This window comes from Pan troglodytes, chromosome 14 (genome assembly GCF_028858775.2).
Source record: "Pan troglodytes isolate AG18354 chromosome 14, NHGRI_mPanTro3-v2.0_pri, whole genome shotgun sequence".
NCBI lineage: Eukaryota > Metazoa > Chordata > Mammalia > Primates > Hominidae > Pan > Pan troglodytes.
This window is the reverse complement of record NC_072412.2, coordinates 103627298-103654775: the sequence shown is the minus strand read 5'-3', so window position 1 is coordinate 103654775 and position 27478 is coordinate 103627298.

Genomic DNA, 27478 nt, shown 5'->3' with positions numbered 1-27478 from the left:
CCTCCCAAGTAGCTGGGATTACAGGTGTGCACCACCACACCTGTCTGATTTTCATATTTTTAGTAGAGACGGGGTTTCACCATGTTGGCCATCATTGGCCAGGCTAGTCTTCAACTCCTGATTTCAGGTAATCCACCCACATTCGCCTTCCAAAGTACTGGGATTATAGGCATGAGCCACCACACTGGGCTGAATGTGTGTATTTTTTAAAGAACAGGCCAGGCACAGTGGCTCACGCCTGTAATCCCAATACTTTGGGAGGCAGAGGCGGGTGGACTGCTTAAGCCCGGGAGTTTGAGACCAACCTGGGCAATCTAGCAAAACCCCGACTCTACTAAAAATACAAAAATTAGCTGGGCATGGTGGCACATGCCTGTAATCCCAGCTACTCAGGAGGCTGAGGTGTGAGAATCACTTGAACCTGGGAGGCGGGGGTTGCAGTGACCTGAGATGGCACCACTGCACTCCAGCCTGGGCGACAGAGTGAGACTCTGTCTCAAAAAAAAGAAAGAAAGAAAGAAAGAAAGAAATCAGAAAACAAAACAAACAAACGAAAATTGGCTGGGGTTGGTGGCTCATGCCTGTAATCCCAATACTTTGGGAGGTCGAGGTGGGCGGATCACCTGAGGCCAGGAGTTCAAGACCAGCATGGCCAATATAGCGAAACCCTATCTCTACTAAAAAACACAAAAATTAGCCAGGTGTGGTGGTGCGTGCACCTGTAATCCCAGCTACTAGGGAGGCTGAGGCGGGAGAATCGCTTGAACCCGGGAGGTGGAGGTTGCCGTGAGCTGAGATTGCGCCACTGCACTCCAGCCAGGGTGACAGAGCGAGACTCTGTAACAACAACAACATCCACATTAGCAATCCTCTCGAGCCTAATTTACGTGAAAGCTCCATTTTGGATCTGGGTCCACTCTTGGATTACATCATTCTGGATCATGCACAGCCCCGAGCAGAGGGAAATCCTTTGCCCTCCAGGTGCCAATGCCCTCTCTGATTCCCAAGCACCAAATTGGTAATGGGGTGTGGGATGGTGTTTCCTAGCCTTGCCCCACTCATCTGCTGCTAGCTGTGTGACCTTACAGGCTTACAGGCTTTTTCTGTCCATCGTGCGTGTCTTTAGTTGCTCTATGGCAGCTGCTCATGTCTTCATGGTCCTTCTCTACCAAGTCCTCCATGCTGTCCACTCGACATGGGCAGTGACTTGTCTGTCTTCTGGCTCCCAGGACCTGGCACAGTGCCAGCATGCAGTAGTCACGGAAGACGGCATTTGATGCTTAAATAAACATCCTGCCAGAGTCACAGTCCAACACAGATTTGATCTGTCTGTATGTCAAGGCTTCACTTTGTATCTTGTGTTTGTTTTTGGTGATCACCTTTTGCCACTAATTGGTAAATATTTATCCTCAAAGAAGAAAAGCAACCTCTCAAGAATGACTCTTTAATGGTGCGATGTACTAAAGTATTACAAGTAAAAATTTCATGTCTGGGATTTGCTTTTGAATACTCAAGAAAAAGTGGCGGGAAAATAAAACAAAGTGGCAGAATGTTGATAATTGTGGAATCTGGGTGGCAGTTACACAGGGGTTCATTAGCCTCTCCTCTATTTGGGGGAGTCTTTGAATCCTCTATTTTGGGGAGTCTTTGAAATTTTCTATAATAAAAAGTTAAATGCAGCTGGGTGTGGTCCCAACACTTTGGGAGGGCAAGGTGGGTGGATCACTTGAGGTCAGGAGTCCGAGACCAACCTGGCCAACACGGTGAAACTCCATCTCTACTAAAAATACAAAAAATTAGTTGGGTGTGGTGGCAGATGCCTGTAGTCCGAGCTACTCAGGAGGCTGAGGCAGGAGAATTGCTTGAATCTAGGAGGTGGAGATTGTGGTGAGCTGAGATTGTGCCACTGGACTCCTGCCTGGGTGACAGAGCAGGACTCCATCTCAAAAAGAAAAAAAAAAAAAAAAAAAAAGCTAAATGCAGGCAGGGCACAATGGCTCACACCTGTAATCCCAGCACTGTGGGAGGCCAAGGCAGGTGGATCACTTGAGGTCAGGAGTAGAGACCAGCTTGGCCAACATGGTGAAACCCCATCTCTACTAAAAACACAAAAATTAGCCAGGCGTGGTGGCGCAGGCCTGTAGTCCGAGGTACTCGGGAGGCTGAGGCAGGAGAATCACCTAAGCCTGGGAAAGTTGAGTCTGCAGTAAACCGGGATCGTGCCAAGCTACTCCAGCCTGGGTGACAAAGTGAGACCCTATCTCAAAAAACAACAAACAACAAACAAACAAACAAACAACAGATATATTGCCAGGCACAGTGGCTCACACCTGTAATCCCAGCACTTTGGGAGGCTGAGCTGGGTCCAGGAGGCTGAGGCTTGAGTCCAGGAGTTTGAGACCAGTGTGGGCAACATACTAAGACCCAGTGTCTATTAAAAAACAAAAAAAAAAAAAAGAAAGAAAATTCAAATAACACATAAAGTATAAAGAAGAAGAGAAAGTGAAAAAAAAAAAGCGAGTAATTTTCTCAACACCCGGAAAACATGGAGGTGCTAATACCATCACAAGATTGTTGGGAGAGTTTAATGAAAGAACACGTGAAAATATTTAGCACATAGTAGGTCCTCAAAAGTCAGGGTGCATTTACACTAAAGCCTGTGGAACATAAGCGTCAGGGGTCCCTCCCAGCAGGAGTTCTTTCCAAGGCCCCTGACAATGTGTTCCCCTGTCATCAATTTTTGTAAAATTTGCAAAGGCAATATATTTTTGTATTTTATTTAAAAAAAAAATCCCCCTTGAATTGCATGACTTGAAAACCCCAGAAAATCTGGAAGTTCTCCTGCTGAAACATTGTCGTTACTTTCCTACCTTTGATAAATAGCAACATCACGTTTTCTATCTATTGAGAGAAGCCTGTGGAACATCTGAGGCCGAGGTGACTTTGCAAGGCTCAGCCTGAGGCCACATCTCATTTTTATCTCCCCCTTGAGGATGACAGACTTACCTGGCACATGGCTCCATCTTCATTAGCGAAGACCACTCATTCATTCCTCGGAGCAATCACCACGGCTGGCACCTTCCTGGGATGAAGGCAGCCCGCTGTGCTGCATGTGCTCTGAAAATCTCAGAAGAAAGCATGCCAGCCTGCGTTCTCTGCGCCTGCAGAAGGGAAGTGAAAACGGCTTCCACTGACAGCAAGTCAAATGACAAAATCAGGGATTCTTTCTTCGTTTTTTTTTTTTTTTTTTTTTTTCCTAAACCACCTGTGTGACTAACCTAAGCAATCCTTATTAGTAAGTCTTATATTGGAGGAAGCTGAGGAAAATAACTCCATTCCAACACGGAAAAAGAATCTGAGTTTGTTCTATTTGCTTCAAAAGATTGTTTTGGTTATTACAGACCCATGGGAAGAGAGAGGCTGTCTGCACCACAATTATTTTCAGCCACCGACTGTCTCCTTAGCTCAAGCATGGCAGTAATGAGGCGGAAGCCCTGGGTTCAGTCCCCGTGTAGACAAGTGACTTTTGCTCCTGACACAGACTGTACCTCGACCTTGGCCATCTTAAAAATGTATGTTGGCCGGGCGCAGTGGCTCACGCCTGTAATCCTAGCACTTTGGGAGGCCGAGACGGGCAGATCACCTGAGGTCAGGAGTTCGAAACCAGCCTGGTCAACATGATGAAACCCCACCTCTACTAAAAATACAAAAATTAGCTGGACGTGGGGGTGGGTGCCTGAAATCCCAACTACTCGGGAAGCTGAGGCAGGAGAGTCACTTGAACCCCGGAGGTGGAGGCTGCAGTGAGCCGAGATCACGCCACTGCACTCCAGCCTGGGCGACAGAGTGAGACTCGGTCTCAAAATATAAATAAATAAAAAATGCATGTCACCAGTCCCTGGCGGGCCGGAATGGGACACCATGGGCATGTCCATTGCACGATCGGAAAACCAGTTTACAAGTACGTGACTCATTGATCTTGGGTTTTCAGAGCCCTTTTGTAGATGGGCGAGATTAGAGGACTTTTAAGGAGCTGTGAGGGGAGAATAAAATAAGGACTAACAGTAAACACTGTCGATTGGATGCGGGTCTTCCATGTTTGTTAGTAAGGCAATATACAGCCATTAAAAAGAACAAATTAGGCTGGGCGCAGTGGCTCACACCTGTAATCCCAGCACTTTGGGATGTCGAGGCAGGCAGGATCACCTGAGGTCAGGAGTTCGAGACCAGCCTGGCCAACATGGTGAAACCCCATCGCTGCTAAAAATACAAAAATTAGCTGGGTGTGGTGGCGGGTGCCTGTAATCTCAGCTACTCGGGAAGCTGCGGCAGGAGAATCGCTTGAACCCACGAGGCGGAGGTTGCAGTGAGCCGAGATCGCGCCATTGGCCATTGCACTCCAGCCTGGGTGACAAAGAGTGAAAAACTCTGTCTAAAAAAAAAAAAAAAAAAGAGCAAATTAGAGTTATACCAGTACTTGAGTCAATATTTCAGCAGTAATTTCTGAGTGAAAAAGACAAAATGTAGAAGGTATGTATGGTATGATCCCACTTTATGAAACGACTAAAACGTCTTGTATTCGTCTACGTATATATACAATGTCTGTATGTGATTATAAGAGCACAGAGAAACAGTGTGTGGACATGTGTTACTTGTGGTGGGGACAGCTGATGTGAGGATACAGGGAGGAAGGGACAGGGGAGAAGCCAAGCTACATAAGAAAAGAAAGGCTGGGCTGTGCAGTGGCTCACACCTGTAATCCCAGCACTTTGGGAGGCCGAGGTGGGCGGATCAGTTGAGGTCAGGAGTTCAAGACCAGCCTGGCCCATATGGTGAAAACCCGTCTCTATTAAAAATACAAAAATTAGCCGGCCACGGTGGTACACGCCTGTGATCCCAGCTACTCAGGAGGCTGAGGCAGGAGAATTGCTTGAACCCAGGAGGGGGAGGTTGCAATGAGCCGAGATCGTGTCAGGGCACTCCAGCCCGGGCAACAAGAGCAAAACTCCATCTCACAAAACAAAAAAAAAGGGAAAGCCTGTACAAAAAAACACAAAACCAAACCCAAAAATAATAGATATTCTATGATGATATTTATGCATTTTGGTGTAATAATATGTATGCATATATAAAAATTTAAAAATATGCAGGCGAAACTCACATACCATAAAGTTAAACATTTTAAAGTGAACAATTTAGTGGCATTTGCTGTATTTTCAATGCTGTGCAACCACGCCTCTATCTAGATCCGAAACATTTCCATCGCTCCAAAATAAAGCTGTTTCCAGTTTCCATTAAGCGGTTTCTCTCTATTCCCTCCCACCCCACCCCCACCTCTGCCAGCCCATGGCAAACACCATGTATCCTGTCCCTGTGAATTTACTGATTCTGAGTATTTCATATAAATGGAATCACACAGTGTGCAGCCTTCTGTATCTGGCTTCTTTAATTCAGCATAATATTTTCAAGTTTCCTCTAATAGTAACCTGTATCAGTACTTTGCCCCTTTCCATGGCTGAATACTACTCCATCACGTGTATATACTACAATCGGTTCATCCACTCTTGCACTGATGGACACTTGGCTGTGGCTATGAACATGGGTGCACATGTGCTGGTTTGAGTCCCTGCTTTCAATTCTTTTGGGTGTAGACTGAGGGGTGGAATTGCTGGGTCATATAGTAATTCTATGTTTAACTTTTTTGAGTCAAACAGTGGCTGAATAATTTTGCATTTTCATCAGCCATATAGGAAGTTTCCAATAGTTTTTTTTTTTTTTCCAATTAAAAAAAAAAAAGGTGGCCAGATGCTGTGGCTCATGCCTGTAATCCCAGCACTTTGGGAGGCCGAGGCGGATGGATCACTTGAGGTCATGAGTTTAAGACCAGCCTGGCCAACACGGCAAAACCCCATCTCTAAAATACAACAAATTAGCTAGATGTGGCAGTGTGTGCCTGTAGTCCCAGCTACTCGGGAGGCTGAGGCAGGAGAAATACTTGAACCCGGGAGGGGAGGTTGCAGTGAGCTGAGATGGTGCCACTGCACTCCAGCCTGGGCAACTCCATCTCAAAAAAAAAAAAAAAAAAAAAGGGAAAGGCACCAGGGACAGGCATATACATCTTGGAGCTCATTCAGGGCAGTGCCCACAGAGAACACTGGAGTGTCAGTGAGGTGGAAATTACCAATGGCCTTGGGCCAGTTCCTCACTTTCATGGAGCCCCAGTTTCCTCATTGGCGAAATGCAGAAACTATGACATCACAGAATCCCTTTGAGTATTATATGAAAAAGCATAATCTGTGGCACATTATAAATGATCAACGACTGTTAGCTGAACCTCAATATTCTTTTTTGAGGGGTGGGTAAAGATGGGGTCTCACTATGTTGCCCAGGCTGGTCTCAAACTCCTGGACTCAAGTGGTCCTTCCAACTCAGCCTACAGGCATGAGCCACGATGGGTGAGGCGTGAACCACCAAGCCTGGCCAATATTCTTTACTCACAGGAGCCTTGGCTATAGTTGAAAAGGTCATGAAAACCATGACAGACTAACAAATGATGACCTCCCTGAAAGGGAGTTTCGCAGATAAAAAACAAAACAAAACAAAACAAAAAAACCTCTCAGAAATGTAGTTCTATGTTGAGGGCATACATGCGGGAGGTAGCCTGTCATGTGGTGGGGAAGGGCACAGCCTTTGAAACCAGATGGCCTTGGGTCCCCAAACTGTCTTTGCCCCACAAAGGAGTCAGAATTCCCCCATTGCAAATGACAGAAACCCAATCCCAAAGCCTACACACAAAAGGGGTTCTTGCCGGCTACTGCGGAGCTTCCTGAACAGTGGACCAACCACACTTGGGCTACACGTGTGCTGGGAGGTTCCTCCCCTTGGCCCCAGGGAGCCGGCGGGCAAACCAGGACAGGCCCCTCGACGTGTGCAGGACGGTCACTCTGCTCTCCTAGGCTTGCCAACTTCTTTGCCACCACACACCTGCTGTCTCATGTGGCCACTGACACCGCTTGGGTTCCTGTCTTTACAGCCTGTGGTTAGAAAAGAAAGGAATTTGCTTCCCCAGGCTCCAGGTAGAGCACTCCCAGGGCCATTCTGATTGGCTTGGCTTGTGGCAAAGATTCTCTGCTTGACAAAACTTTAGTCAGCCTCCCGAACCTTCTCCTAGGCCCATCTCTGCACTTGCTTATAAAATCCAGTTTTAGCAAGAACCCTGCTAAGTCAGTTTAGCGAGACCCATCCCTGCCCACGCCCTGACCACCAGTATCTAATCACCTTTGATATCTGGTCAGGGTCCTCAGCCTCTACCTCCTGCCAGGTGATGATGTCTCATTGCCCTGGCCTGTCCTCAGCAAGAACTCTGTTAGGTGGCTTTAGTCAGAATCTACTTCTTACCCTGATTTTTCTTTAGTAATTTTCCATCCATTGACTCCTCCCCTGCTCCTGGGCTGTAACTTCCTACTTGCCCATGCTGTGTTTGGAGGTGAACTCACTCTCTCTCTCCCACAGCAAAATCCCATTGCTGTGGTCTCACCTATCATGATGGTCGTGAATAAAGTCTTCCTTTCTGTGCTTTAACAAATGCAAATAGGTTTTTTCTTTTTCCTTTAACACTTGCGTCTTGTGTTCATGCTTTGCACCAAGTCCCATGACTAGGGGACTCGGTACTTCAATTGGCCCAACCTGGGTCTGATGTCCTGTAAAGATGGGATCACTTAAGAAATGACAGCTTCCATATTCAGAGAGGAAAAAGAACGGTTTCTCAAAAGAAGATGGGGGCCAGGAGCGATGGCTTACACCTGTAATCCCAGTACTTTGGGAGGCTGAAGTGGGCAGATCACTGGAGGGCTGGAGTTTAAGACCAGCCTAACCAACATGGTGAAACCGCATCTCTACAAAAGATAAAATAATTAGCTGGGTGTGGTGCTGCATGCCTGTAGCTATTGGGAGGTTAAGGTGGAAGGAAGGCCTAAACCTAGGAATTCGAGGCTGCTGTGAGATATGATTGCACCACTGCACTCCAGCTTGGGGTGACAGAATGAGATCCTATCTTTAAGATAAAATAAAAGGCCAAAGGCCAGGTGTGGTGGCCAATGCCTATAATCCCCAGCGCTTTGGGAGGCCAAAGTGAGTGGATCACTTGAGCCCAGCAGTTCGAGACCAGTCTGGGTAACATAGTGAGCCCTGCCTCTACAGAAGGTACAAATAATTAGCAGGGTGTGGTGGTGTACACTGTGATCCCAGCTACTCAGGAGGCTGAGGCACAAGAATCACTTGAATCCTGGAGGCAGAGATTGCAGTGAGCTGAGATCAGGTCAATGCACTCCAGCCTGGGCGACAGAGCGAGACTCTATTTCAAAAAACAAAACAAACAAAAGAAGATGGGCTAAACATTTTGATGAGATCCAATTTAAAAAATGTTTCTTTTATGGTCTATGTTTTTGATGTCATGTCAAAGAGCTCTTTGCCTAGCCTTAAGTCCTAAACACACCTTCACATGCCTTCTTCTAAAAGTGTTTTATGTATTCCATTAACATTCATGACTTTTTTTTTTGAGACAAGGTGTCCTTATGTTGTCTAGTAGGCAGGCCTAGAACTCCTGAACTCAAGGGATCCTCCTGCCTGAGCATCCCCAGTAGCTGGTCAAAGCCACCATGCCTGACCATGGCATTTTAAAATTAATTTTTGAATCCACTATGAGGTTTGAGTCAAACTTCACTTTGTGCCTACAGATGTTCAATTTTCCAGCATCATTTGTGAGATGACTCTCTTTCCTCTATTGAATTGATTTGCACCTTTCCTAGAAATTCATTAGGCCTATTGTGCTGGTCTGTTTCTAGGTTCTCCATTCTGTTCCATTGATTTATATTCTGTCCCTCTTCTGCTGCCATGCTGTCTTTTTTTTTTTTTTTGAAAGAGAGTCTCGCTCTGTTGCCCTGGCTGGAGTACAGTGGCTCGCCATCTCGGCTCATTGCAACCTCTGTCCCCTGGGTTCAAGCGATTCTCCTGCCTGAGCCTCCTGAGTAGCTGGGATTACAGGCACGTGCCACCGTGCCTGGCTAATTTTTGTATTTTTAGTAGAGTTGGGGTTTCACCATGTTGGCCAGGCTGGTCTTCAACTCCTTACCTCAAGTGATTCACCCACCTTGGCCTCCCAAAGTGCCAGGATCACAGGCGTGAGCCAGCGCGCCCAGCCATGCTGTGTTGATTGCTATAGCTATATTGTAAGTCTTAATATCAGGTGGAGTATTTCTTCTCATTTAATTCTTCTTTTTCAAAATTATTTTAGCTATTCTACTTCCTTTGCCTTTCTATATAAATTTTAGAATATCTGTATCTACAAAAAATCTTGCTGGGATTTTGATAGGAACTCTGTTGAATCTGTAGATCAATTTGAGAAAAACTAGCATCATTACTATATTGAGTCTTCCAATCCATGAGCACAGAAGATGTCTCCATTTATTTAGATCTTTGATTTATTTCATCGGTTTGTCGTGCTTTTCAGCATACAGAGCCTGTATTGTCTTGTGTTGCACAAGATCCTGGTAAGAGGATGAAAAGACACACTACCAACTGAGAAAGTATTTGCAAATCATGTATCTGACAACGACTTTATATCTGTAATGTATAAAGAATTTTCAAAATCTGACACTAAAACACAAAAACAAAAACAAAAAACTGGCAATTCAAATGTAAAATGGGCAAAAGATATGAACAGATATCTCACCAAACAGGAGACACAGAGGGTAAATTTGCATATGAAAAGAGGTTCAACATCATTAGTCACCTGGGCAATGAAGTTAAAACCACAATATTACTATACAATTATTAGAACTGCTAAAATAAAAACCAGTGATGACACCAGATGCTGGCGAGGGTGCCAAGAAACTGGATGTTTCATACTTTGCTGTTGGGAGCATAAAATAGTTCAGCTGCTCTGGAAACAGTTTGATAGTTCCTAACACAGTGAAACATGCACTTCCCATGCAACCCAGCCATCACATTATTGAGCATGTTTTTTTCTAGAGAAATAAAGACTTGAGTTTACTCAAAATCCTGTACACGGGTGGTCACATCAGCCTTACTCATTATAGCCAACAACTCAAACGTCCTTCTGTGATGAGTGGTTGAACCAACTCTGTTATATCCCTACCACAGAACACTAGAGGAATGAACCAGCAGCAACCTGGATAGACTTTGAGGACATTACGCTTCGTGAAAAAAGTCTATTTCAAAAGATTACTTACTGTATGATTTCATTTCTATAACATTCTTGAAATTACAATACTATATAGATTTTTTTGGGGGTGGGGGTGGGGTGGGGATAGAGTCTCTCTCTGTCGCCCAGGCTGCTGGAGTGCAGTGGTGTGACCTTGACTCTCTGCAGCCTCTGCCTCCCGGGTTTAAGCGATTCTCGTACCTCAACCTCCCAGCTACAGGCGCACGCCACCATGCCACCTAATTTTTGTATTTTTAGTAGAGATGGGGTTTTGCCATGTTGGCCAGGCTGGTCTCGAACTCCTGACCTCAAGTGATCCACCCACCTTGGCCTCCCAAAGTGCTGGGATTACAGGTGTGAGCCACGGTTGGGCAAATGATAATACTATAGAGATGAAAAACAGATTATTAGTTGTCAGGGTGGGGCTGAGTAGAGAGGCTAGTGTGAATACAAAGAGGGGGCCCAAGGGAGTTCCTCTGTGCTGATGGAATGTTCAGAATGGATTGTGGTTGTAGTTAAGTCACAACCTATACGTGTACAAAATTGCATAGCCTACACACACACACACACACACAGACACGAATGAAGATTATTTTTTAAGAAGGTGAAGACTGAATAAGGTCTAGTTAATAGCAATGCACCCATGTCAGTTCCCAGGTTTTGATATTGTCCTATTGATATGTAAGGCGTCACCATCGCGAGCAGCTGGGTGAAGGCTGCCTGTATTGGAAAATGCCCCATCTAGGGGCAAGTGTGTGCAGCAATGAGGAGGATAAGGTACAGCCAACGGGCCAGAAAGGAGGAGAGGGTGAGAAACCCCTAGAGGTGGTCTAGGGCTGCCGACGTGGGGCGAACCATGAGGATGAGCTCCTGGGGGCAAGAAGGGAACCCAGGGCTTTGGGACAAAGAGGACAAGAGAAACCAATGGTTTTGGGACAAAGAGGACAAGAGAAGAAGGTGGTCAAATGCTGGTGTGTGTGAGAATTTCACTGAAGTGACTGGAAGAAGGGAATTCAGTTAGAGGGACTTCTCAGGTTTGTGGGATTTTGTTTGTTTGTTTGTTTGTTTTGAGACAGAGTCTCGCTCTGTTGCCCAGGCTGGAGCGCAGTGTCACAATTTTGGCCCACTGCAGCCTCCGCCTCCCGGGTTCGAGCGATTCTCCTGCCTCAGCCTTTGGAGTAGCTGGGATTACAGGTGCCCACCACCACACCCAACTAATTTTTTTTGTATTTTTAGTAGAGACGAGGTTTCACCATGTTGGCCAGGCTGGTCTCGAACTTCTGAACTCAAGTGATCCGCCCACCTCAGCCTCCCAAAATACTGGGATTACAGGCATGAGCCACCGCGCCCAGCCAACTTCTCAGGTATTCTTGTTTGGCAATGGCTGCTTGAAGAATCCACCTTCCTGCTCCCTTGGAGACCACTGTAGCTGGCCCTGGGCCAGGGCAATGTGGGCAGACAAGGCTTGAACTGCCCATTAGGGCTCCAGGGATGTGGCTGCAGGAGCAGTGGAGCAGCTGCTTTTTGTGCGTCGATAGCCCTGAGTGAGCAGCATTCACATCACGAGATATTAAAGACCCATAAAAAATTTTAAAATTGTATTCTTTCTTACCAAAAGCATAACTCTGTAACTTCAAAATTCATTCTTCAAAGATGGATATATTATTGGAAGCATGGTTTATAACATAAAAATCTAGTCTCAAGCAAGACAGGGCTAGGGAGCTGGCAGACCTGAAATTTACAGGGAAAAATAATTGCATGAGGCTCTGGGGTTTCAGAGGTAACCACTTTAAACAAATTCCTTTGAATTTTGTTTAGGTGGAATAAGGCACTCAAAAATAGCACTGTCCAATAGAAATATAATGTTAGGGCCTGGTGTGGTGGCTCATGCCTGTAATCCCAACAGTTTGGGAGGCCGAGGTGGGTGGATCACTTGAAGTCAGGATATCGAGACCAGCCTGGCCAACATGGGTGGAACCCTGTCTCTACTAAAAATAAAAAAATTAGCTGGGTGTGGTGGCTCATGCTTGTAATCCCAGCTACTTGGGAGGCTGAGGCAGAAGGATCACTTGAACCTGGGAGGTGGAGGTTGCAGTGAGCTGAGATTGCACCACTGTACTCCAGCCTGGGCAACAGAGTGAGATTCCATCTCAAAAAAAAAAAAAAGAAATATAATGTTAGCCATGTGTGTAATTAAAAATGTTCTGGTAGCCGGGCACGGTGGCTCACGCCTGTAATCCCAGCACTTTGGGAGGCCGAGGAAGGCAGATAATGAGGTCAGGAGATTGAGACCATTGTGGCCAACATGGCGAAACCCTGTCTCTACTAAAATACAAAAAAAAAACAAACAAAAACAAAAAATAGCTGTGCATCAAAATTAGCCAGGCGTGGTGGTGCGCGCCTATAATCCCAGCTACTCGGGAGGCTGAGGAAGGAGAATGGCTTGAACCTGGGAGGCAGAGGTTGTGGTGAGCCAAGATCGCGCCATTTCACTCCAGCCTGGGCAACAAGAGAGAAACTCCGTCTTAAAAAAAATGTTCTGGTAGCCACATTTTAAAAAGTAAGAAGAAACGGGTAAAATTAATTTTAACAATATATTTTGTTGAATATATCCAAAATAGTATCATTTCAACATGGAATCCATATATTCCATTATTACTGAGATTCCTTTTTTTCCCACGCTCTGTCTCCTGCAGTCAGGTATATATTTCACACCTGCAGCACATCCCATCCAAAGTGCTAGCCACGTCTCAAGCTCAAGCTCAAGGCCACATGTGCTGGTGGCTGCTGGGTTGGACAGCTCAGCTCTAGAACCTCACCTTCATGTCAGAAACCTTTCAAGGGGCTCCCCTCTTTGAAGAGAGAGAAGCTATCCATCATCCCTCAATTTGTTAGCTTTCCCCTCTGCGTGGAGGTCATTTTTCACTCACTCTGTAAGTATTAAAATGCCAAGCTTGCCACAGCTTCTCAGCTACTGAATCTATCTCAAATTAATCATGAGAGGGAGAAAAACCATTGTGTCTTTTGAATCTCCCTGCCCATGACTTCTCTTTGTCCAGCTGGAAACAGAAACGCCTGCCCTGACGTTACTGTTCTGTCCAGCTCCTACACCAGTTCAGCTCTTGGAGCGCACCACGTGGTCCCACTGCCAGGCCTCTGCCTGTGCACTTCCTTCCACCTGGAGCACCCTCCCCACCTGCCTTAGTCTGTTCTGGCTGCTGTATCAAAACTACTATAGGCTGGGTGTGGTGCCTCACACCTGCAATCCCAGCACTTTGGGAGGCCAAGGCGGGCAGATCACTTGAGGTCAGAAGTTCGAGACCAGCCTGGGCAACACGGTGAAACCTCGTCTCTACTAAAATACAAAAATTAGCCGGGCATGGTGGTGGGTGCCTGTAATCCCAGCTACTTGGGAGGCTGAGGTGGGAGAATCGCTTGAACCTGCAAGGCAGAAGTTGCAGTGAGCTGACATGCGCCACTGCACTCCAGCCTGGGCGACAGACAGAGCAAAGCTCAAAAACAAAAAACAAACAAACAAAACACACACACACACACACACACAAAACCCCAAAAACTACCACAGATTGGGTGACTTATCAACAACAGAAATTTAGTTCTCATAGTTCTGGACGCTGAGAGGTCCAAAGGTCCAAAACCAAGGCACCGGTGGACTCAGTGTTTGGAGAGGGGCTGCTTCCTGCTTCATAGAGCTGTCTTCTTGCTGGCAGGTGGGTGAGGGAGCTCCCTTACAAGCTCTCTTTTATAAGGGCACGAATCCCATCTATGAGGGCTCTGTCCTTGTGACCTAATCACCTCCCGAAGGCCCCACCTCCAATACCATCACGTTTGAGATTAGGTTTCAACATGAATTTTGGGGAGACATAAACAGCCTATAGCACAACCTCAGGCCTAGATGTAGGCCTTTTTTTTTTGAGACAGAGCCTCACTCTGTCGCCCAGGCTAGAGTGCAGTGGCACAATCTCGGCTCACTGCAACCTCCACCTCCTGGGTTCAAGTGATTCTCCTGCCTCAGCCTCCTAAGTCGCTGGGATTACAGGCATGTGCCACCATGCCCAGCTAATTTTTGTACTTTTAGTAGAGATGGGGTCTTGCTATGTTGCCCAGGCTGGTCTTGAACTCCTGGCCTCAAACGATCCACCCCCCTCGGCCTCCTAAAGTGCTGGGATGACAGGCGTGAGCCACTGCGCTCGGCCACAGCTAGGTTTTCAGATGGAACTTGAGTTCTACCAATCTGATGCCTTCACACTGGGTCTGAACTGAGAGTGGAAGCGAGTGGGGTGAGAGGCAGCAGCAGGTCAGGTCCATACTTTGTGGGGGCAGAACCTGAATGCAGAACAAGTCTGGAGAGAGCAGCCTGGCCTCAGCTCCCTGTTGTCTGCACACAGCCGAAGCAGTGTCACTCCGGAGTCCACGGTTGGGTGGTAACTCCCTGTTTTTCTCACCTTCTACTATGGCACAGGTAGCAACCCCTGCAGCGGGGTTGTTCTGTGGTGGTGTTCTAGAAGTGGCTGAGCAGGGACCAGACTGCAGCCTTGGATACAACTACACTTACAATTTGGAAATCATGGAGGGAAGCACATCCTAGTGCTCACCTACATCAGTCCACCAGCTACTGTGAGCAGAACCAATCCCGGGGCCCTTTGAAACGGAATCTCGGCCAGGTGCGGTGGCTCATACCTACAATCCCAGCACTTTGGGAGGCCGAGGCAGGCAGATCACAAGGTCAAGAGATCGAGACCATCCTGGCCAACATGGTGAAACCCCATCTCTACTAAAAATACAAAAAATTAGCGGGGTGTGGTGGTGTGCACCTGTAGTCCCAGCTACTCAGGAGGCTGAGGCAGGAGAAACACTTGAATTTGGGAGGCGGAGGTTGCAGTGAGCCGAGATCGCGCCACTGCACTCCAGCCTGGTGACAGAGCAAGACTCCATCTCAAAAGAAACACAGTCTCCCTGATATCTGGGCTGGCTCCATGTGGCAAAGGCTGGTTGAGCTTCCAGTGGGAAAGTGCTCTTGCGTGGGCTTGGGCCAGTCAGAGACCAGACCCACATGACTAGGTCCCAAACCTTCTCATCAAAAGCCTGCTTCGCCAGTCCCCAGTTCCGAATCTAGGACCTGCCTTTTTCAGGGTGATGGAAATGAAAATGCTCACTCCACACAGGGGAAATTTCCGTGCTTACCTTTGAAGTCTTGAAGTCATGGGGCTGCCCTTTTGCTCTAAAGAAAACCACCACACGGCCACATATTTTGGCACACACACGTTTTTTTTTCTTTCCCCCAGAGACAGAGTCTTGCTCTGTTGCCCAGGCTAAAGTGCAATAGCACAATCATAGCTCACTGCAGCCTTGAACTCCTGGGTTCAAGCAACCTTCTTGCCTCAGCCTCTCAAGTAGTTGAGGTAACAGGTGCGCACCCCCATGTCTGCCTTTGGTTATACAGAGAAATCAATAAATTGAGCATTCTTTTTGCCCACTTTGAGTGGGAGAGCTAAATGCATTAAAATGGATAGTAATGGCAAAAGACATAATTGAGCAAGTCCAGAGTTATGTCAAAATGATGGGTTTCATCATGCATAAAGGCTATCATTCTCTCCATGGGCATGTGCCACATTTATAACAATATAAAAAGTATTCACCATATGGAACGTGCATTCTTCTTCAGAAATGTGTTAAGTACATAGAGCTAGCTTAACCTGTATTTTAGGGTAACAGTTCTTTTTTTCATATTTTCTAATATTTATCCTCAATGTTTCCCTTAATCCTACTATGTTATTATTTGTGGTCCTAAAACCTCAAGGTTTCTCCAAATTCATACTCATTTGCTTACCATATTGTAGCAGGCCATAATTCTAGTGGGAATATGTGGAATCTGGAATCTCAATATTGCCTTAAGGTTGGGTGCCGTGGCTCATGCCCATAATTCTAGCACTTTGGGGGCTGAGGTGGGAGCATTGCTTGAGGCCAGGAGTTTGAGACCAATCTGGGCAACACAGCGAGATCCCATCTCTACAAAAAATGAAAAAATTATCTGGGTGTGGCGCTACATGCCTGTAATCCTAGCTGCTGGGAGGCTGAGGTGGAAGGATGGCTTGAACCCAGGAGTTTGAGGCTGCAGTGAGCTATGATTGCACCACTCCAGACTTGGGTGACAGAGTGAGATCCTATCTCTTAAAAAAAAAAAGTATGGGTGTGGTGGCTCACGGCCACAATCCCAGCACTTTGGGAGGCCAAAGTAGGTAGATCACTTGAGTCCAGGAGTTCGAGACCAGCCCAGGTAACATAGTTAGAAACGCTGTCTCTACAGAAAGCATAAAAAATGAGCAGGGCGTGGTGGTGCACCTGTAGTCTGAGCTATCTGGGAGGCTGAGGTGGGAAGATTACCTGGGCCTGGGAGGTCGAGCCTGCAGTGAGCTGTGTTCACGCTACTGCACTCCAGCCTGGGTGATAGAGTGAGACCCTGTCTCAAAAGAAAAAAGAAAAAGGCACTTAAAAAATAACACTAGATAATCAAATAGCAATTAATTATTTGTCACGTTAATGACTGCGTTTATTCGGCACTGCATGTATAGAAAGGGTTTCTAAAATATCTCCCAATTAAAAATACTTTCAGGCCAGGTGTGGTGGCTCATGCCTATAATTCCAGCACTTTGGGAGGCTGAGGCGGGTGTATCGCTTGAGCCCAGGAGTTCAAGATTAGCCTGAGCAACATACTGAGACCCCTGTCTCTACAAAAAAACAAAAAAAAATTAGCCCGGGGATGTGGCCATGCCTGTAGTCTCAGCTACTCGGGAAGCTGAGGTGGGGGGACCGTTTGAGCCCGGGCTATAGAGGTTGCAGTGAGCGGAGGTCGTGCCACCACACTCCAGCCTGGGTGACAGTGAGACCCTGTTTCAAAAAACGACAACAAAAATTTCAAAATAACTTTAATAATAATAGCTCAGACCTCAAGCCTTACCAATTTTATGTTGTTAGTGAGATTATTTTCCCCAACAAGGGAGGGGGATCAGAAGAGACAGTACAAACGCACTAATGATTAACCCAGGACGGGCTTCGTGGGAGACACACTAATAATTAACCCAGGATGGCTCCGTTAGAGAATCATTTGTACCTTTCTTGCCCCAGGGTTCTATTGTTCATGATGGGCTTCCTTCTCACCTGTCTGCCCTCTGAATTCAGTTGAGCATGGAAGGATGAAGGCAGGGCCCTGACCAGCAGCTGAAACGGCAGCCGCGCCGTACACCTGGAGGGAAGTCCTCAGCTTTGACGCATTTCTCATCTAATTGGTATATTCTTTAGAAATGCTTCCACATAAGCATTTTTCCCTCAGATGGTGAAGCTCCAGAAGCCGTCGTTCTCTTTTTAAAGCAGTGAGTGATGCTCCTCTGCTGCCCCCTCAAGGTTCTCAGTTTTCTCCAGAGAGAGGCTTATTTATTTATTTATTTATTTGTTTAGTTTTGAGACGGAGTCTTGCTCTGCTGCCCAGGCTGGGATGCAGTGGCGCCATCTCAGCTCACTGCAACCTCCAATTCCCAGGGTTCAACCAATTCACCTGCTTCAGCCTCCTGAGTAGCTGGGATTACAGGTGCCTGGCACCACATCCAGCTAATTTTTGTATTTTCAGTGGAGACGGGGTTTCACCATGTTGGCCAGGCTGGTCTCAAACTCCTGGGCTCAAGTGATCTGCCTGCCTCAGCCTCCCAAAGTGCTGGGATTACAGGCGTGAACCACTGCGCCTGGCCAGAGAGACACATTTTTATTTTTATTTATTTTTTTTGAGACGGAGTCTCGCTGTATCGCCCAGGCTGGAGTGCAGTGGCGCCATCTCGGCTCACTGCAAACTCTGTCTCCCGGGTTCACGCCATTCTCCTGCCTCAGCCTCCTGAGCAGCTGGGACTACAGGCGCCCGCCACCACGCCTGGCTAATTTTTTTAATTTTTAGTAGAGACGGGATTTCACCATGTTAGCCAGGATGGTCTTGATCTCCTGACCTTGTGATCCGCCCGTCTCAGACTCCCGAAGTGTTGGGATTACAGGCGTGAGCCACCGCGCCCGGCTGAGACACATTTTTAAATAACCAGAAAGGCCATTCGAAATACAATATGAAAACCACACATAAGCTGCTCAGAATACAAACTATTGATAGTCTGAATTATGAAAAAAACCCAGTAATAAGACTTTCCATATACTGATTTTGTGGGGTGGCAACTGTCTTTCCTGTAGCATAATTCAGGGATGATGAATCCTTAAAATATATAATAAAAAACGCATTTTGCATTTTCAGATAAAAGAGCAAAACTTTAAAAATATAATGTTCTTAGGTTTTAAGATAATCACAGTATAAATCAGTCACCACAAATTCCATTTATTATTTTACTGTGTACACTATCAACCTTTCTGTTACATTTTTGTTCTGAGATAAAATAACTTAGTAGACACCGTAGATGCTAATTTTTAGAAATTGTGAAACTCTCCTTTTCTTAAGGGAATGGAGATGTAAGGTACAAGGGCCAGGCAGGCCTTCTGCTGGCTCAGCACAGCACAGGGCGTCTGCCCGTGGTTCCCAGGCCTTCTGCATTCCTGTCCACACTCAATTCTCTCAGCAACCGTACCAAGGAGGCGTTTCTCCATTTCCCAATGAGTGAACTGAGGCAGAAAATGATGTTAAGTCCACTTTCCAAATCCAGAGATTTGGAAATAGAGAATATACATGCAATTCAAATTCAGGCTGGGGCCAGGCGCGGTGGCTCACGCCTGTAATCCTAGCACTCTGAGAGGCCGAGGTGGGCAGATTACCTGAGCTCAGAAGTTCGAGACCAGCCTGGGCAACATGGTGAAACCCCATCTCTACTAAAGTATAAAAAATAAGCTGGGCGTGGCGGCATGTGCCTGTAGTTCCGGCTAGTTGGAAAGCTGAGGCAGGAGAATCACTTGAATCTGGGAGGCGGAGGTTGCAGTGAGCCGAGATTGTGCCACTGCACTCCAGCCTGGGTGACGAAGCAAGACTCCATCTCAAAAAAAAAAAAAAAAAAAGAACAACAACAAAAGAAATGACTTTTGAGCCAGGCTGGGGTGAAAGAGAATAGTGGGGCCAATTTACCAAACATTAATTTGCCAAAAGCTATGTTACTAAAAGATCAATTTGCCCACTATCCATGATCTGAATTTACCAAATGAACTGATTAACTAAAACTTGTTATAATGAATTGATTTCTTGAAAATATTAAATGAACATTTCCTCCTTGAATACATTGTTTTCTTCTTACGAGTATGTTAAGGAATGTTTAGCTTGTCAAAACTGAGGATCACAGAGTAAAAAATGTATTTTTCTTATTAATTTACTCATAAAAATATACACATCGAATACACTAAATAAATTGTTGTGTACATTTAGTATCTGTCAAGATTTAATCAGAAAAACAGAGACCATACTAGGTATTTCAAACAGGGATTTAATAGAGCAAACTGGTCATACAGACGTAAGAAGGATGAGAGAGAGAGAGAAAAATAAAAGAGAGGCAACATATTCAGCCTTAAAAAGAAAGTTCTGACCCATCCTGTAACAGGATGAACCTTGAGGACATAATGCTGCGTGAAATAAGGCAGACACGAAGAGACAGACACCGTATGCTTCCACTTAACGCGAGGTATCTGGAGTAGGCAAACTCACAGAGACAGAAAGTAGAATGGGGGCTGCCAGGAGCCTGGGTGGTGGGTGGGAAGTTACTGTTTAATGGGGAGAGTTGGCAGAGACAGATTCTTCTTGCTGACTGAGCCTTGTTCATCCAGTCCCACAGAGTCATTGTATCTCTTTAAACTAAGTAGAACAAAACTTCTGAGAGACATATTTGCATGGCTACCCTCCGCCAAGAAAAAGGATTTCCTGAACTTCCATCATCAGTATCATCTGCATGATTTTTGCCACGTCCTCAGAACTGTAACTCTGTTTACATTACATTAAAAATAAATCAACTCACTGACTTTTATTTTTTTTTGAAGTGTTTGAAAAGAAAATTTTAAATCATTACTACAAACGAAAAACTGGTATTTGTTTTTGTTTTGGAGACAAGAGTCTCACTCTGTCACCCAGGCTGGAGTGCAGTGGTACAATCATAGCTTACTGCAGCCTGGAACTCCTGGGCTCAAGCAATCCTCCCACCTCAGCCTCCCAAAGTGCTGGGACTACAGGGCTACAGGGATGAGCCACTGAGCCTGACTCATTTGCATAAATAGAAGGTAACCATAAAATAAATGTTAAAAACAGAACAATGTTATTACATTTAAAAAATAAGCAATTGTTATAATTTATAAAAACGCATACTTGAAAATATGCTCCCCAATGAGAATAGAACTTCATATGCTGAATTGTACTAAAGGAGACTTGGCCCAATGCCACTTAGTTTAAGATGAAATGAGGTTCTAACTCAGTATGGTGATGCTATTCTCAACATTTTGATGATCACCAGCACTGGCCATACTAATTTATAGGTTGTCATTTATTGAAAAGGGCAAAAGATATTTAACTTTCATCTTTTTTTTTTTTTTGTATTTTTTTTTAGTAGAGACGGGGTTTCACCATGTTAGCTAGGATGGTCTCGATCTCCTGACTTCGTGATCCACCCGCCTCGGCCTCCCAAAGTGCTGGGATTACAGGCGTGAGCCACCGCGCCCGGCCAACTTTCATCTTTAACAGGGTTAAATTTTGAGAATTCCCAGCTAAAATGATTTAACTTTTATTCTGAAAAGCCTCCTGAATATTTATATCCCTAGAACGATACATAAGAATTGATCACCTTTCCTTATGGGACGACGTTTTAAAAAAAACCCTTTTCAGATAATTTAGTCAAGAGTGTTATAAATTTACTTAAATTTCAAAGATTTTGTTGTAGAGATATTTTAGAGGCAAAAAATAAATGTAGTTAATCATTGTTGACTTTTTTTTTTTTTTTTTTTTTTTTTTTTGAGACGGAGTCTTGCTCTGTCTGTCGCCCAGGCTGGAGTGCAGTGGCGCGATCTCGGCTCACTGCAAGCTCCGCCTCCCGGGTTCACGCCATTCTCCTGCCTCGGGCTCCCAAGTAGCTGGGACTATAGGCGCCCGCCACCACGCCCGGCTAATTTTTTGTATTTTTAGTAGAGACGGGGTTTCACTGTGTTAGCCAGGATGGTGCTGATCTCCTGACCTCGTGATCCGCCCGCCTTGGCCTCCCAAAGTGCTGGGATTACAGGCGTGAGCCACCGCGCCCGGCCTCGTTGACTTATATAATGTCTGGTTAAAGAATTCAGGTTGGGTTAACCAGGTGGGCAGTTGGTTTCTTAGAATAGTTCCTACCCATCAGAAAGACATGTAGGCATTTCATTAATTTCCTTCCAGAAGGAGGTCTCTGCCCATCGCCAGTCTCCACATTAGTGTTGCTGTTTCGTATTTTTATTCTTCTTGAAATATCAGCTACAATGTGAGCCTTTGTTTTTTGGCTATTGACCATTTGTAATAATGGCAGCCTTTTCCCATGAGAACCAATTGGAGAACACTCAAGATAGTGATGGGCTATATTTTTCTTCAAACACATCTATCTTCTTTGACCCTTCAGTAATAAACTGTACATTCTTTTTCAAATTAGAAAATGCAATAGGGTCCTAACTGCTTAAATATTTTCACTTTCAATATTTCTTAATCAAAAGGGACTTTATTTAAATGGCTTTTTTTTTTTTTTTTTTGAGACAGGGGCTCACTCTGTCACCCAGGCTGGAGTGCAGTGATGCAATCATGGCTCAGTGCAGCTTCAGCCTCCCAGGCTCAAGCTATCCTACCACCTTAGCCTCCCAAGTAGCTGGGACTACACACCTGAACGACCATGCCTATTTTTTTTTGCATTTTTAGTAGAGATGGGGTTTCTCCATGTTGCCTAGGCTGGTCTTGAACTCCTGGGCTCAAATGATTCACCTACCTCAGCTTCCCACAATGTTGCGATTACAGGTGTGAGCCACTGCGCCCAGCCTCAATGGCTAAATTCTTTTTTTTTTTGTTTGAGACGGGGTCTCGCTCTGTCACCCAGGCTGGAGTGCAGTGGTGATCTTGGCTCACTGCAACCTCCGCCTCCTAGGTTCAAGAAATTCTCCTGCCTTGGCCTCCCGCCACGCCCAGCTAATTTTTCTATTTTTAGTAGAGACGGGGGTTTCACCATATTGGCCAGGGTGGCCTCGATCTCTTGACCTTGTGATCCACCCACCTTGGTCTCCCAAAGTGCTGGGATGACAGGCATTAGCCACTGGGCCGGCTGGCTAAATTCTTAAAACTAGATAAAACATGCCAGTTAATCCCTAAATCATAGAAGATTTGAGAAAATTCAGGAGTGTGATTAAGCAGCAGCAGCACACTCGGGACAGAAACAGACACACCAAACAAGACCACATACCCCATTAGGAGATTTCTAGGAACGGATGAAACAAGACAGTAACTGCTTTGGGGGTTGGGGCCAACTTTCTAAATGGCTACAAATAATCTGGCAGGTTTTCTTCATTGCCAACCCAATTGTCAGTTAATTGAAAGGGGACTATCTCATAGCAATACTGCCCCTAGGAAGGATCTGGGTTTGGGTGTAAGGCAGTTTGGGAGACCAAAACTTCCTGCTTGCCTGTCTGGCTCCTTCACCCTCCAAGGGAGCACATCCGGTGACCTGTCTGGTCACAAATGCCCCACTCTGGGTCACCTCTGCAGCAGCCCAAGAACAACCAATTGTGAGTAGCAAGGCTGGAAAATGCATCACCTGGGGAGGGATTTCTCAATGACCAGGAGCACATGTATTTTTATCTTTGGTGCAGTTTGCTATAATGCTGAAACTGAGGCAGCTCAATGCACATCCTATTTGCAATATTAAGTGAATTTACTTCTTTGATTTCTTCATCAAAGGGTACACCCAGTGCACCCTTTACTTTTCCTTAATGATGTGTCCCCTGTAGCAGAGACCATGTGTTTTACTCAGCCCTTTATTATGCAAGCCTAACGTAGTTTTGGTCAATAGCTTAATAAAAGTCAATCAAATTCTTGATTAGCAAGTACTTCCGTTTTCCATGGTTTGCATGTTTTATGACATAGGTAACTAATTTGAAAATTGTCAGAATCAAAATGGAGTCAGTCACTAGGCCAGACTCGGTGGCTCACTCTGTACTCCCAGCACTTTGGGAGGTCAAGGTGGCTGGATCACCTGATGTTGGAAGTTCGAGATCAGCCTGGACAACACAGTGAAACCCCGTCTCTACTAAAAATACAAAAATTAGCCGGGCATGGCGGCACATGCCTGTAATCCCAGCTACTCAGGAGGCTGGGGCAGGAGAATCACTTGAACCCGGGAGGTGGGGGTTACCGTGAGCCAAGATTGCGCCACTGCACTCCAGCCTGGGTGACAGAGCAAGACTCCGTCTCAAAAAAAAAAAGGAGTCACTAATGTTAAGAACACCCGGACAAACAGCTAGAAAGGTCATAGAGGGTTCTCATGTTTGTACGCATGATGACAAAGACCACAAAAATCACAACTTTGCACAAAGGCCTTTGCAACCTCACACAAAAAATACTTCTGCAAGCACACATCCAACTGCTTGTCAACCTTGGACTGGCATCACCCTTGTTACTGACCTGTGCAGTCAGGGATAATTATCTCAAAACAACGATGTAATCCTCATTTCTTCCTTTATAAACCTTTCTCTTTTCGCCTGTAATCTCAGCACTTTGGAAAGCTGAAGCAGGACTACTTGAGCCCAGGAGTTCAAGAGCAGTCTGGGTAACACAGGGAGACTCTGTCATCACAAAATTAAACAAAACCAAAAAAACCCACAAAAACCTTTTTTTTCCTCAATATACTCATCATCTATGATGGCATGTACATTCCCATTGCAATGCTCTACTCCCAAATAAACATGTTTTCTTTTTGAGATCCTCTTTTAGGTTGACACTAACAAAAAGAAATGCTATCCAAATGTACTTCCATCTCTTCAGCATGTGTACTCATAATATCAAATCTACAATGCTAGGCACTGCTCTAGGTGCTTTATACATATATTAAGCCTTACAACAACCCTGTGTGGTAGCCGTTAACTTTATGTAAGAGATTAAGGAGCTCCCGCAAGGGGCCACAGCCAGGCAGGAAGTGTGACCCCAGGGGGCAAAGCTTTCCAGCTGTCCACTCCTGTACAATGGCCTTGACAGTGATCTCATCCTACATAGATGCCAGATTCATGTGAGCATGGGGGCAAAAGTCCCTGGTGACCTACAGTTCAGTGTACCGAACAAACCAGCTCTTGCAGCAAACTGAATGTCTTCTCCAAACAGGGACAGACTGCTGCTTTTTAGGGTGGAGCTCCAGATGAGGCAATGGGTGCATTTAGGGCCATGTCTTATGCAGATCAGGCATCTTCAAACACCAGAATCACAGTGTCAAGAAAGTAAAGTAGTCCACATACACCACGTTTATGGCACAACTTCACTGACTTTGCAAAGTTTCCCAATATTTTCCACAACTTTCTAGGCTTCCTCCTAATGCCAAGGCTGATTAGAGAACTTGAAAAAAAAAAAGTTTGCAGCTGGGCACCGTGGCTCACACCTGTAATCCCATCACTTTGGGAGGCCGAGGCAGGCAGATCACGAGGTCAAGAGACCATCCTCACCAACATGGTGAAACCGTCTCTACTAAAAATACAAACATTAGCTGGGCATGGTGGCTCACACCTGTAGTCCCAGCTACTCGGGAAGCTGTGGCACGAGAATCACTTGAACCTGGGAGGCATCTCACTTGAACCTGGGAGGCAGAGGTTGCAGTGATCCGAGATCGCGCCACTGCACTCCAGCCTGGTGACAGAGGGAGACTCCATCTCAAAAAAAAAAAAAAAAAAAAAAGTTTGCTTAAATTATCTGGAAGTATTAATAGAATTTAGGTGTAATTCTGATAGCTAATGCTTAATGTGCCTGGCTTCTAAATCCATCTGAACCCTCTATAAGGTATGTACTATTATTGTTCCCATTTTACAGAGAAGGAAACTAAGGCATACAGAGGTTAGGTAAGCTGAGTACATGGTAGACTGGGATTTTTTAACTGACACAGTGATTTGATTCAGAGGTCAGCAGCTATGGCTAGCCTGTCTTTGGTCAAGTTTCACTGGGATACAGCCAAACCCGTTTGTTTACTATGGTCCATGACTGCTTTCGCACTGCAACGGCTAAGCGGTTTGTGAGACCCTATAACTTGCAAACACATACTTGTTCGGTGACGAGTGCTAAAATATTTACTATCTCGAACTTAGAGAACACATTTGCCAACCTCTGGTCTTAACCATACAGCACCATGGTCTTTTAAGGTGCACCTTAGGATCACAGGAGCAAGTTGTCGGGCTGATCCAAACTCTTACATTTTCTACCCATCTGTTGCAAAACTTTTAGGGGAAATAGGGGAACTAATTTCTGATTCATATCAAGTGGCACTATTCTGGTTTCCATTACAATCTGAATGCTAGTCAAGAGGACAGAAATGATAGATCAATCAAAAGGAAATACACAATGAAAGCTCCTGAATCATGAAAGAACAGATTTCAGAATTATACTCTGCTGCCTTAGTGGAATTTAGAAAAAAATTTTTGTAATGTTTTACAAAAAATTATATTGTACCACTTTTGGATTCATTGAGAAGTGACTAATATAGCTATAATTTATCTTTAAAATGTTTGTATTCATCCAAATATAATAAATACATAGAAATAATCAGCCCAAATGTTGTCTGGCATACACTCTAAGGGTTACAGCTGTGTGGGGAAAAAAGGGTGTAAGTCTAGGGCAGGATGTTGTTAGAATTAACCCCTGCTCCTCAGCATCACCATTCAGAAGTTCCAAGTGCTGGAAATAAATATTCATGCTTCCTCCCAAGTGTGATGTGCATACATTGCGGGTCATTCACTTTCTTCTTCTAAAATAGTGGTACTCACACTTTTAGGGCCGAGAAAGAAAATCTGCTTAGGAATAGCAAACATGGCAGGTTTTGGCTGTTAATCTTTTGTGGCAAAGAAGGTTAAGAGAAGCAAAGTGATTTCATTTTTTATTTTTATTTGAGATGGAGTCTCACCCAGTTGCCCAGGCTGGAGTGCAATGGCACAATCTCGGCTCACTGCAACCTCTGCCTCCCAGGTTCAGGTGATTCTCCTGCCTCGGCCTCTGGAGTAGCTATGATTACAGGTGCCTGCCACCACACCTGGCTACTTTTTGTATTTTTAGTAGAGATGTGGTTTCACCATGTTGGCTAGGCTGGTCTCCAACTCCTGACCTCAGGTGATCCGCCTGCCTTGGCCTCCCAAAGTGCTGGGATTACAGGCGTGAGCCACCGCGCCCGACCTGCAGTGATTTCTGTGCAACACAGAAAACTGACCCAACAATCCTCCTAGGCAGAATGAAGCAGTTATTAAAACATTTAGCTAGCTCCTTAGCCTTTCACGTTGCTTAAACAGGCACTCACTCAAAAGATGAGATCATAAAAATATAATGCTTGCAAGACTCTAAGTAAGCACCCCCCTTATTTATTATCAGACCAGGTGCACCAAGACCATTTATTTGCTTATGTCTTTACTGATGGTTCTGTCAAACTACAACTCCAGAGTTATAAGGTTGCCTCTCATTACAGAAGTGTCCATTAGCTTTAAGACAATTTTACTTTTCTTTAAAGATACAGCATTTAAAAAATACTCCAAATTGAGTTATGCCAAAGTTTCTAACACTTGTGCGTGTAACTTCTTTGTTACAAAATTCCCAGAAAATGTAAGAGCCACACACATTTTTCCCCTCCAGAAATAGCTTGCATTTATAAACAATATATATCACTTGCTGACATGCAAGACCCCTAAATTTGGTACAAAAGCCAAGAAAAAACTCCACGGATTTTCATCTTGCATAGACAGAATGAGGTATTAAAAATGCTTCTGCAGGTCCTTTCAAAGAATTGTTAGTTCACGGTACATCTCACAGTTAGTTCTGAGCTCTGGATTTCAGAATCATGTCACACTAACAGCATTTATTACCAACCTTCCCTATTAACTTGATTCAACTCCAATTACCTCTTTGCTTTTCTGCTTTTATCAAGGAGGATGCTGCCAGTCTGCATCTAACAGAGCGCTTCTTTCAGAGCTCTTAGAACCCTGCTGTAAGTACATCTCAGATACTAACGGTATCTGACAATACCACTAGTGTTAAACTGGAAGGTAGGAGGT